The 13,197-nt window shown below is 38.6% G+C and overlaps 1 protein-coding gene and 1 pseudogene across 1 annotated transcript in view; both read left to right on the forward strand.

Annotated features, from left to right (window-relative positions):
• Positions 1 to 1,830, forward strand: part of LOC128781197 (casein kinase II subunit alpha' pseudogene) — a 92,042-nt pseudogene extending 90,212 nt beyond the window's left edge.
• Positions 1 to 13,197, forward strand: part of MACROD2 (mono-ADP ribosylhydrolase 2) — a 2,068,729-nt gene that overhangs the window by 305,784 nt on the left and 1,749,748 nt on the right. The gene's annotated exons all lie outside the window — the stretch shown is intronic.

Consider the following 13,197-nt stretch of genomic DNA (forward strand, 5'->3'; position numbering starts at 1 on the left):
GAAGAACACAGAAGGAAAAATTGGACTAGAGAGTGAGTTGGGATAGAGTTGAGGGCAATATAATTTAGTAAGGGTGATCAGAGAAAGTTCCTTTGAAGAAATGACAGTTTAGGTGAGACCTTAATGATGAGAGGGAGTCCGCCATGTGAAGTTCTGTGAGAAGAGGAAGGTCTGTTTCAGGAAGAGAAAGATGCTTGTCTCATTGAGGAACCAAAAGACCGGTGTAGCTGACTCCTAGGGCAGAAGAGGGGGAGTTGTAAGGGATGAGTTCAGAGAGGTGAGCAGGGGGCACGTGATGGAGGGCCAACTAGATTACTAAAATAGTTTGGAGTCTAATTGCAATGGGAAACCATTGGAGGTTTTTAAAACAGCATGATGATATGATTTGATCTTTTTCTGAGATGATCATTTCGACATATGTGTGATGGTCCAGCAAGGGGATTCATGCACTGATCCAATGGAGGATAATGATTGCTGGGAATGGAATTGTGTGTGCCTGCTTGCAATATCTTCCAACTTGTTTTTACCCTTTTCAGAATGGCAATATAGAATATCTTTCTTATCTTATACCATCACCTTTTGGATAAAATATCTACCATTGGAAAAGTATGGAAATACTGAAATATATTTAACATTTTGCTTTTTCTAACAGCATTGCATTATTTTTGAAGGGGTGAATGGACATTAGGTTTGAGCTGTAAAGAAGCATTCATTATTGTTATGTCCCAAATTTGACATATCAACAGAAAGAGGAAGCCTTTCAAATTAGTGAACTAAGACTTTAGCTGCCTTTTAGGTCTTTGCAGTTTCAACATGGCTGAGCTGCTGGTGGAGGTTTGTGTCTCCAACAGGCCTTTTTACAGGTAATTAAAATGATTACCAACTGGTTTGAAAACTTGGTCAGGGGGAGTGTAGTGAAGTATTTGGGACCATTAACATCATCAACAATGAGAGAGTGGTTATAAAAATTCTCAAGTGAAGATAAAGAAGATAAAATGAGATTAAGATTCTGCAGAACATTTGTGGTGGAGAAGTTATTAGTAATATGATTACTATGAAGGACTCTGTGTCAAAGACACCAGCTCTGGTATTTGAATATATAAATAATACAGATTATAAGCAACATTGCCAGGTCCTGATAGACTTTGATAACGGGTTTTATGTATATGAACTACTTAAAGCTCTGGATTACTGCCGCAGCAAGGGAATCGTGCACAGGGATGTGAGACCCCACAAGGTCATGCTAGATCACCAACAGGAAGGGCTGAGACTGATAGACTGGGGTCTGGCAGAGTTCTACCATCCTGTGCAGGAAAACAATGTCCTCGTGGCCTCCAGGTACGTCAAGGGACCAGAGCTCTTGTGGGCCATCAGATGTATAATTTTAGCTTGGATATGTGGAGTTTGGGCTGTTTGTTACCGAACACAATCTTTTGAAAAGAACCCTTCTTACATGGACAGAACAATTACAACTGACTTGTTAGTATTTCCAAGATTCTGGGTACAGATGAGCTGTATGAGTATTTGAATATGATCACATAGACCTAGACCTTCAATGAATGGTATCCTGGGACAACATTCGTGGAAATTCTGGGAACACTTTTTCCATAATGAGAAGAGACACCTCTTCAGCCCCGGGGCCCTAGATCTTTTGGACAGACTTCTGTGGTATCACCATCAACAGAGACTGACTGCCATGAGCGGTCCATGGAGCACCTATACTTCCACCCTGTGGTGAAGGAGCAGCCCCAAGCCCTGTGCAAATTGTGCCTGTGCTTTCCAGTGGAAAACCACAGTGTGGTAAAAAGAAATTCTAGTCATTTCTTCTAAATGCAAATAAGAGTGAGGACCTAAAAGTCTGTCAAAAAAGAGAAAAACTGCCTAGTGCTAGTTCACAGGGAGCTGCCAGTCTGGCGGCAGTGCGATGATGCATGGTTCAGGAGCTGAGGGACCTCTGCCCTTAGAATGACAGGAGATGAGAGACTTGGAGTTGCTGCGCGGTTACCTCTATTTAACAGGAGACTACTGTTGAATTAATCTATTCCATCAACGAACTCAGTATCTGACTTCTTGTCTGTTCCACTGTGGTCTGGGTTTCCTTGGGTGACATTCAGGCTCAAATTTTAGCAGTATGTCAGCAGTCTGTACTGACACACCAGCCTCATTTAAGAAAAGGAGATATTAAAGCAGTGATAGTATTTTTTTATTACAAGTCTTACAAATTCATGTTTTATGTATTTTTTTTATGACATGAACTCTCTAGGAAATGTACCTCATCTCTACAGTTTCCTTCTAAGTGTATTTATCTGGAAGCAAACTACAGTCATTCTCATGAGTCCCCTGTCAGCAGACATCACTTTAAACCTTATGATGCCATAGATGGGAGCTTCTGTCTCATCAAAAGTGAGATGCTAAGTGAATAACTTGGAGATCACTGTACACTTTGTTGTTTTGACTAACCATAAAATCTTGTCACTAAACAACAACAAAAAAGACTAGCTACCTAAAATTTATTTGGTATAGCTTCCCAACCAAACAAAATTACTTTTGATTTTTGATGGATGTAGTTCTTTACTTTGAAAGATGAGACAGCATAGGATGAATAATCATTGAGTAATTTCTTCTGTGTGTGTGCATGCGTGTGTGTGTGTGTGTAGCACAGTGACTGGAGGATTGAATTTCTCCTAGGATATAAATAAGAGGGCTGCTAGATTAATAGTCTCTAGAATGATTTTGAGAACAGCTTGGAACCCAGCATTTACAACCTAATTACAATCTTCTCATAGACCTTTAGTAAGCAGTAAGCACTGGTGTAGGCTTGATTTGAGTTTGAATGATGCTTTTTGTTTATTCTCAGAGAGCAGCATGTAAAATATATTCTTTTATGTGTTAGCAGTAATAAAATTTTGATACATCAATAGGAAACTTAACAGAAGCCCAGAGGAGCTTGAATATTTTATGGAGATTTTTGTATTCAAATAGTTTACTTTAAAATTAATTAATTTTATATATATATATGGGATATATATATATATGGGATGTATATATATAGTAGGCAGTATAGTAGGAGATATATATATATATATCTCATACTATATATATATATATATATATCTCCAACATTATTCCACTATTAAAGAGTAGGCATTAAGATGCTATTTTGGTATGATCTTCCCTTTTGAGACATAGTACTTTCAAGGTTTATAAATTATAAATTTGACAAAGATGGAGCTTGTTTAAGTTGACTTTTTAAATGAATGGTATGTTTAGCAGGAATTGTATTTGCTCTAAATGTCCATTTGAAATAAAAATGAATAAGCAAGTTTTTATTTTATTTTAACCCTGGCAATTTATTAATATGTCATCTACTTACAAACCCAGCAGAAGCTGTTTCTGACATGCAATTACTTTATAGCTGAAATGCATTTAAATGCATGATATGACAGAACTGCCGTTGGTCAGAGAAATAGGGGTTGTGCTTTGATTTCTACCCACGTCACATCACAGCAGTTTCACTAGTTATTATTCTACATAGCTCCCCAAATTCCTGGTATTTTTGTGGTAATGCAGATACAGTTGAGTATATCTCTGCGGTTACCTTTATTATCTATGCGTACTCCATTTTGTAGTCCTTATTACAAATAAGGCAAGTGTAATGGCTCTAATTTAAAAAATAGTAATCCAAAGGGGCACAGAAGAAAAAGTAACATGGTAAAAACATTTTTCACTAAGTGGTCAAGAGGCAACTTAAGTTTGTATATCTATTATTATTTTTTCAAGTCAGGTAACATTAAATGTCCTTTAAAGTGGTCAGAATTGTCCTGTGGTTCTCCAGAGATATTTTGCCAGAGCTGTAACTTGAATGGACTTTGTGAACCTGTTTCTTCCACTGACATGCTACTGAATGATAAAATTTTATTGCACATGTTACTGCCTACTAGATCATCAGTTTCCAGTATTCAGGAATTGTAAGAACTCATTAGGTATGCTGGACTCTGGTCCCAGTTCAGACAGAATTTTGAGGTCCTACTCTTGGTCTTTCTGTTATTCTGATTGTACCTGTACAGCAGTAAAATAGTTTCAGAATCCATCCTGATTCAGCCAGATATAGTCATCTACATTATGGAAACCTAGACAGACAGACATGGAAAATACACATGGATTAGTTGGAGCCATGCTCATCAAGCTGATTCATAGTTACAGTGACAGCATTTTCTAGAGCTATTTTTGCAGTCTTACCTGTAGACTCTGACTCAGAGTTGGAAAAAGTTCTCATATTTATTAGCATGTGTAAATGATACCGAAGGTACAACCACACTGAGAAAATTTGGTATCATCCAGTAAATTTGAAGATATGCATATCTAGAGACTTAGTAATTCTATTCCCAGATGTATACCCTATATATTTAGGTATGCTTCTGTGTACTTACAGATATGTATTTATTATATAAGAAGTCCATAGTTGCATTATTCACAACAGCTCAAAACTCAAAGCAGCTCCTATGCCCATTAGCACTAAAATGGATGAGTATATTTTGGTAGATTTGTGTAATGTAAAAGTACATGATGGTAAAAATGAAGAAATTACATGTATATATAACATATATGAATGTTTGTAGGAAAGAAGCCAGACATAAAGGAATACAGGATGGGTGATTCTATTTAAATAAAGTTTGAAAACAGGCAAAACTAAAATATAGTATGGAGAGTTGCAAACTTAGGAAACCAATAAGCAGAGCAAGGAAATTTTTAGGGTGGTTGGTGATGCAGGCTGTGAAAGAAATAGCAAAGAGAAGAAAATGTAGATAATCAAGATTTTATTCACTCTCCAAGAAAGGAGAGGGGCTTGGTGTGGAGAGATACACCAACCTTGAGGGGTGGGGGCTTTGAGCTTTTCTTGGATTATAATTGGATTCAAAAAGGGTGGGGGGTGCTATTGTGTGGCCCCTGGGCTGCTGAGGTATTGTAACAAGAGGCTGCAGTTTGTTCTCTGTTATCTTCTGCCTGTGGCTGTAGGGAACAGTTAGTTCTGTTTTTGATTTCCAATAATTTCCAGTCTGGGGACAAGCTCAGAAGAGTAAAATGGGAGTCATGTTTAACAAGGTCATACATAGGCCTGCTAGGCAAATGGTGCCACAATAGCAAATGGGGCTGGCTTTGTCCATTCAGGAATGATCACCATAAAAGTTAAGATAGGAATTACTTTAGTCCAGGGTTATGATTATGAAGAGGCAAGTGAAGGACATCCAGGAATCTTCTTTTTCTTTTCCAGGATGATGATATGAGTATTTACTTTATATTAATTTATTAAGCTATACAGTTATGTGTTATATACATATGTAGTTGATTTATATTTCACAAGTAAAACTTGAAAGAAAAACTGAATATAACTACTTAACCCTGGAACTGTTCCGAGTGTTAATATTTATAAAGTACCTTTCAGAGTAGAAAGGATGTTTATTTGTAGGAACTTCTGAACAGAAAGCAGAGGTACTGACTGAAGATTTAATTTCTTACACCAGAACTTACTTTCAATATATACAGAGAGGTACTGATTGAGATTCTCATATTATCAGTCCTAAATTTGATTGTCTGTGTTAGAGACTCCTGAGTTTATTTAAAGAAACTCAAAAAAATAGGGATTTAATATTATCCACTGATGTTAAGATAGGATTGTAATATCAGACGCAGGTAGAATATGATGTGTCTGAATATTCCTTAGAGCTGCCAGTGCAGCTTTTCTTTCCACTGCCACACATATATTTTTACCTATTTTTAAGATTTTTCAAATCGTAAAGATGAGATTACTGGTAGTTGTAGAGAGACTTATCTACAGCTTTTATAAGGAAGATACTGATTTTACTTAGAAGTAAAACATACAGGACTTCTGGCCAAGATGGAGGCATCGGTAGATACACTTTGCCTCCTTGTACAACCAAAAGAAGGACAACAACGAATTTAAAAACAAAAAACAACCAGAACTCCCAGAAAACTGAACTGTATGGAAGTTTGACAACCAAGCAGTTAAAGAAGAAACATTCATCCAGACCGGTAGGAGGGGCAGAGATGGGCAGCTGCGTGGAGAAGACTCCTGGCACGGAGGTGGCTGGAGGACCTGGGTGGGCGAGACAGTGGCTGGTGGAGTGGGTGGTCCCACATTTGCATGCAGATAAACCAGGAGGAACAACTGGGGAGCGAGACAGACCATGCAAATCAGGGTTCCAGCTCAGGGAAATAAAGCCTCAAAATCTGACTGTAAAGACCTGTGGGGGTTGAGGTGGCAGGAGAAACTCCCACCCTCACAGGAGATTTCATTGGAGAGACCAACAGGGTTCTATAATGTACACAAAACCACCCACCTGGGAATCAGCACCAGAAAGGCCCAATTTGATTGTGGGTATCGGGGGAAGTGAGTGAAAGCCAGCCAAAAGCTGAGCAAGTGGCACTGTTCCCTCTTGGGCCCCTCCCCCCCCCCCCAGCACCACAACACAGTGATCTGGGTTGCCCCACCCTGGTGAACCTAAGGCTCCGCCCCTTACTACATAACAGGCACACTGAGGCAAAAAAAAAAAAAAAAGGCCCAAATGAAAGAACGGATAAAAGGTCCAGAAAAAACACAACTAATTGATGAAGAGATAGCCAACCTATCAGATGCACAGTTTAAAACACAGGTAATCAGGATACTCACAGAATTGGTTGAGTATGGTTGCAAAATGGAGGAAAAAGTGAAGGCTATGAAAAGTGAAATAAGGAAAAATATACAGGGAACCAACAGTGAGGGGAAGGAAACTGGGACTCAAATCAGTGATTTGGGTCAGAAGAAAGAAAGAAACTTTCAATCAGAACAGAATGAAGAAACAAAAATTCAAAAAAATGAGGAGAGGCTTAGGAACCTCCAGGACAACTTTAAATGTTTCAACATCTGAATCATATGGGTGACAGAAGGAGAAAAGGAAGAGCAAGAAGTGGAAAACCTATTTGAAAAAATAATGAAGGAGAATTTCCCCAATCTGGCAAAGGAAATAGACTTCCAGGAAGTCTAGGAAGCTCAGAGAGTCCCAAAGAAGCTGGACCCAAGGAAGCACACACCAAGGCACATCATAATTACATTACCCAAGATTAAATAGAAGGAGAGAATTGTAAAAGCAGCAAGATAAAAGGAGACAGTTACCTACAAAGGAGTTCCCATAAGGCTATCAGTTTATTTCTCAAAAGAAACCTTGCAGGCATGAAGGGCCTGGAAAGAAGTATTCCAAGTCATGAAAGGCAAGGACCTCCATCCAAGATGATTCTATCCAGCAAAGCTATCATTTAGAATGGAAGGGCAGATAAAGTGCTTTCCAGATAAAGTTAAGTTAAAGGAGCCCATCATCATGAAGCCCTTATTATATGAAATGTTAAAGGGACTTATCTAAGAAAAAGAAGAAGATCAAAACTGTGAATAGTAAGATGACAACAAAGTCACAACTATCAACAACCGAACCTAAAAAAACAAAAACAAAACAAACTAAGCAAATAACTAGAACAAGAACAGAACCACAGAAATGGAGATCACATGGAGGGTTATCAGCAGAGATGGGGCAGGGGGAGAATGAGGAAAAAGGTACATGGAATAAGAAGCATGAATAGTAGGTACAAAATAGACAGGGGGAGGTTAAGAATAGTATAGTAAATCTAGATGCCGAATAACTTACATGTATGACCCATGGATATGAATTAAGGGCTGGGGGGCATGCAGGTGGGAAGGGAGGGTGCAGGGCAGAGGGGAATAAAGGGGGGAAAGTGGAACAACTGTAATACCATAATCAAAGTATATTTCAAAAAAGAGTAAAACACATTTACTAATGACAGGTAACATGTGTTAGAACATCTGTATTTATGAGCTTATTATGTGCCACTTTCTGTTATATGTGCATACATGTATTATCTCGTATGAATCTCACAACTACCCTCAGAGGCTAATATTATTCCCATTTTGGATATGAAAGTGGGTTTCAGATGGGGGCCTTGAAAACAAGTCTAGGTCCAAAGTCCATGCTCTTTACTGCTAGGTTGTATCCCTCATAGTGGATTCTTTTAGTTTAAAGCTGTAAAGGAAATCAAACATGCTTTTATCTATTAATGGTACCTTCATTCAAATGGAAACTTTAAGTAGTTGACAAGGATTTTATTCCTGTCCCACCAATGTTCTTTATGTATCTTTGAGGCTTCCTTGACCAGACACTTATGTTTTTAGATAGAACTCATATACAGGGATGGTAAAACCACCTATCTCAAGGACTGTTTTGGTTTTCGATTGTTTACGGACTAATGTCTGAGACTCACCTGGCCAGTATGAGAACCCCTCCATATCCAACTTCTGTCTTACTTAAAAGTAGCCATTAAATAAAAGACCTTGTGTGTAATGCAGGAGTAATGGGGGCCGGCGGAAGAAATAACTGAAGGTTTGTAGTGGGCAACCATGTTGCACAAGGCCATTGTTTGCAAGAATGTATCTATTTCTAGGGTGCCTGATATTGCCTAAATGAAAGAGATGCTTATAAGGAAAAGCTTTGGCAATTTTCTTAATAGCTAAGATTTATTGAGCACTTAGTATGTTTCAGGCAATGTCATAAAGACTTTTTACATACCAACTCATTTAATCCTCACTATAATTTATGAGGTATGTATTCTTATTTTCCCCATTTAGAGAGGGAAATGGAAGCACAAAGAAGTTACCTAACTTGTCTAAATCACACACATAGTACATTGCAGATTTAGAATTTGAACTCAGACAGACTAATTTTAGAACTCACATATGAGGTGGGACCTCCACAAACTGGAATTTATTCATAAAATTTTAATTTATTCTTACATGTTTAAACTTCAGTCACCTTCAAAATATTCTCCATTTGATGCAATACATCTATTGAGACGTTTCTTTCCACTACTCAAAAATGATTTTTGAATTTGTTGATTTTGATGCCTTTTAGTGCTTCTGTTTTGTTTGTTTGTTTGTTTCATCTCTCCCACATTAGCAAAATGCTTCCCTTTGAGGACTTTTTTCATCTGGGGAATCAAAAAAACAAGTCTCTTGGGGTGAAGTTGGGTGAATAGGAAGGGTGGGACATGGGGTTCATGCTTTTTGTCAAAAACTGCTGAACACTCAGCGCAGTGTGGGCAGGTGCACTTGAAAATCACCCACCATGAAATGGGCAAACACATTGAAAGAGTCTTCAAAAAAAAAAATTCACTGAGCCAAACACAGCTTCTCACAAGAACACTAGCTGGTACACTGGTAGAGATGGGTTCCTAGAACACTCACCTAGTGGAGGAAGCCTACTCTATAAGGGGCCTGTCCTCCAGAAGATAATTCCATTTTTTGTGGGGTTCCCCTCACGTTAACCACTATATTGTGCTCCTTTTCCTTGAGTTGAACAAAGATTTAGATGTGAATATGCTCTATATTAAGAAAATAAAGGACATTAAGTATAGGGTCAGACTGAATCTTTTAATTTATTTCAAGATGAACTACCTGCAGAGGGAGAAAGCCACTTATAGTTTGGTTGCCTTATTATCTGTAAGGCAATAAACCGTGTAGTATAGGTCTACAAAACTGCCAAGCATTTACTTGTGAACTTTTATTTTCATGAATCCCTAAGTAAGTAAAGATCATGTACCAAAACGGTGTTCTTTTGGATTTCCCTAAAGCTACAACCCTGTGAAACAAATGGTGACTTGTTGTATTGGTCCCTTGTCGTTCCTTATTCAAAAAGTGACCTTTGTATCTATTGATTCCTACTTCTCCTTAAAAATAAAATACTTCTTTTCTACCAAGATTTGTATTAGAAAACATATATTTTCTTCCTTTTAAATCATTATAAATTTGTACATATGTATACTTATTTTTATTGTATTTTTTCTGTTACCACTTAGCCCCCTTACACCCCTCTCTCCTCACAACCACCACACTGTTGTTCATGTCCATGGGTCCTTTTACTTTTTTGCTCAATCCCTCCACCCCTGAACTTCCCTACCCCATAGCTGTCGTCCTGCTCTCTATGAGACTGTCTCCATTTTCCTTGTTAGTTCAGTTTGTTCATTAGATTCCACATGAGTGAAATCATGCGGTGTTTGTCTTTTTCTGACTGGCTTCTTTTTTAAAAATTTTATTTTATTGATTATGCTATTACTGTTGTCCTGATTTTCCCCCTTTGTCCCCCTTCATCCAGCAACCCCCACTCCCTCAGGCAGTCCCCACACCGTTGTTCACGTCCATGGATCATGCGTGCAAGTTCTTTGGCTACTCCATTTCCTATACTGTACTTTACATCCTCGTGGCTATTCTGTCACTACCTATTTGTGCTTCTTAATCCCCTCACCTCTTCAGTCATTCTCCCCCTCCCCCCACTCATCTGGAAACCTTCTGGTAACTAACTTCTGTCTCTTGCTTTTAAGAGTTTCTCTTTCTCTTTAACCTTTGGCCTTTTAATAATGATGTGTCTTGAAGTGGGCCTCTTTGCCATCCATCTTGTTTGGGACTCTCTGTGCTTCCTGGACTTGCCTGTCTATTTCCTTCATGTAATTAAGGAAGTTTTCTTTCACTATTTTTTCAGGCAGATTTGCAATTTCTTGACTCTTTCCCTTCCCCTTCTGGCACCCCTATGAGGTGAATGGTGGGACTCTTAAAGTTGTCCCAGAGGCTGTTTATACTATCCTCTTTTTTTTTGGATTCTTTTTTCTTCTTGTTGTTCTAATTGGTTGTTTTTTGGTTCCTTAGGTTCCAAATCATTGATTTGATCCTTGGCATTCATTCTACTGTTGTTTCCCTGCAAATTGTTCTTTTTTCAGTTAGTGTATCCTTCATTTCTGAATGGGTCTATTTTATGCTGCTGAGGTCCTCACTAAGCAATTTGAGCATCTTTATAACCAGTGTTTTGAACTCTGCATCTGATAGATTGCTTATCTCCACTTTGTTTAGCTCTTTTTTCTGGAATTTTTATCTGTTCTTTCATTTGGGCCATGTTTCTTTGTCTCATTTTGGCAGCCTCCCTGTGTAGGTTTCTATGTTTAGGTAGAGCTGCTTTGACTCTGTGTCCTGGTAGTGTGGCCCAATATAGTAGGTGTCCTGTAGGGTCCAGTGGCACAGCTTCCCCTATTACCCAGGCTGGGTACTCCAGGTACGCCCTCTGTGTGGGCTGAGTATACCCTCCTCTTGTAGTGGAGCTTTGATTGCTATTGGCAGACTAAGAGGAGGGATTTACCCAGGTCAGTCAGCTATAAGGACTGGCTGTGACCACTGATCACCAACCTTTGCCCACTGTGGAGGATCAGCTGTGCAGGAGCAGGGTGGTGGTGTTCCAATGTGGTTTGTAGTTGTACACTGAGTGTGTTGGCCCTGGGGTTTCCCTGAGTGGTGCAGACCAAGGTCAACCTCTACCTCTGTTTTGCTGGGGGCACCCTGCCTGAGCTGTAAAGCAATCTGAGATGGCTGCTACTCATGCTGGGCCTGGAGATTCCCAGATGAAGCCAAGCTGTGGCTCTAACCTGGCTGCTGCTAGGGCTCTCTGAAGCCAGCTGTTGCTTGCTTGGTAGGATTTAGGAGCCAATACCAGCCACTCTTATGAGAAAGCAGCTTGGGTGGGCCTGTAAGTAGGATGGGGTAGAGCCTCTGTGGATATCCAAGGTGGGTCTCATGGTATTAGCCAGGTTGATGGAGTCTCAGATATGGCACCTGCCTAACAGCTCTGTAGAGGGTGGGCTCAGAAAAGGGACAATGGCCTCTGCTCACCACGATGTGACTGGCGTATTTCATTCAGCATAATGTTCTCTGGATCCATCCATGCTGTTGCAAAGGGTAAAACTTATTTATTTTTTTACTGCCAAGAAGTATTCCATTGTGTAAATGTTGTCCCAATGTTGTTTTATCCAAAATATATACATATAATTTTATTAATATATTTTAGGATTATTTATCTAACATGTTTCCCTTTTTGAAAAAGGTATGAAGTTTATTTTAATGTACACAACATGGACTTCTGGATATCCATTCATATATATTTACAAAACAAATTTTATTTCAATTCAGGTCTTGTAACATGAAATCTGTGAAGTGTTTTGACTTTTTAATTCTTTTTAAATCATTTTTTTGTAACAATGTAGAAAATCAGATTTTTTATCTTTATTTCTGTGGATAGATGGAAGAACTATGTATAGAAAGTATATTACTTTTCTATTGCTGTGTAATTACCCCAAATTTAGTGGCTTAAAACAACATGGATTTATTATCTCAAAGTTCTGTAGATTAGAAGTCTAGCCAACTTGACTAGGGACTCTGCTCAGAGTCTTTGAAGGTTGAAATCTTGGTGTCAGCCTGCTGGGCTCTTATCTAGAGATCCAGGGGAAAAATCTGCTTCCATGATAAATCCATCATTCAAATTATTGGCCAAATTCAATTCCTTGCAGTTGGACTGACTGAGGTCCCTTGTTCCTTGATGACTGTCAGCAGAGAGCCACTCTCAGCAGCTTTTGGTCATCTCCATTTTCAAAGCCAGCAATGACACATTAAATCTTTCTCTGGCTTGGGAGCTCTCTTATTTCACTTCTACCCACACTCAAAAGGGAGGATATTGTACAAGGGTGAAAGGCATTGGAGACCTCTTTTAGCATTCTGCCTACCACAGAGATATAGCAATGTGTATATGATTATGGTATTTCTTTGAGATCTGATACAGACAAAGCACCTGAAATAGGCAAATTGCTTTACATGAGTATTTTAATATCCTTACATCCAACAATGTTTTAAAGGGAATAAGTTTTTTGTATAAGTTTAAAAAAAATATTATTCCTTTTACACATATTAGAATTCAAACCTGGAGCTCATCTTAAAATTGGTAAAATGTATTTATTTCTTCTGCATCCACTGAAATATTCTTAAACATTCAGTAAAGGAGATGGTAAGTAACCTAACTTCAATTCCAAAGTCCCTTCCCCTGATATGTCAGGTGGAACCGTTTACTGTGGCTTTTACTCAAAGTAAGGACAGAACATGTTGATAGTGAATTTAATTCCATGGAGAACTTATCTTTTCAATTTTCTTGATTTAGAGTAACAGAGCTTTGCTATGGGATGTTTTTGCAATGAAATGTATTTTCATGCCTAATTCAAATCCTATCCCCCCAGCCATTTCCCACTGGCAATTCCCAAGGCTTCAGGAAA

The sequence above is a fragment of the Desmodus rotundus genome, chromosome 6, assembly GCF_022682495.2.
Source record: "Desmodus rotundus isolate HL8 chromosome 6, HLdesRot8A.1, whole genome shotgun sequence".
NCBI lineage: Eukaryota > Metazoa > Chordata > Mammalia > Chiroptera > Phyllostomidae > Desmodus > Desmodus rotundus.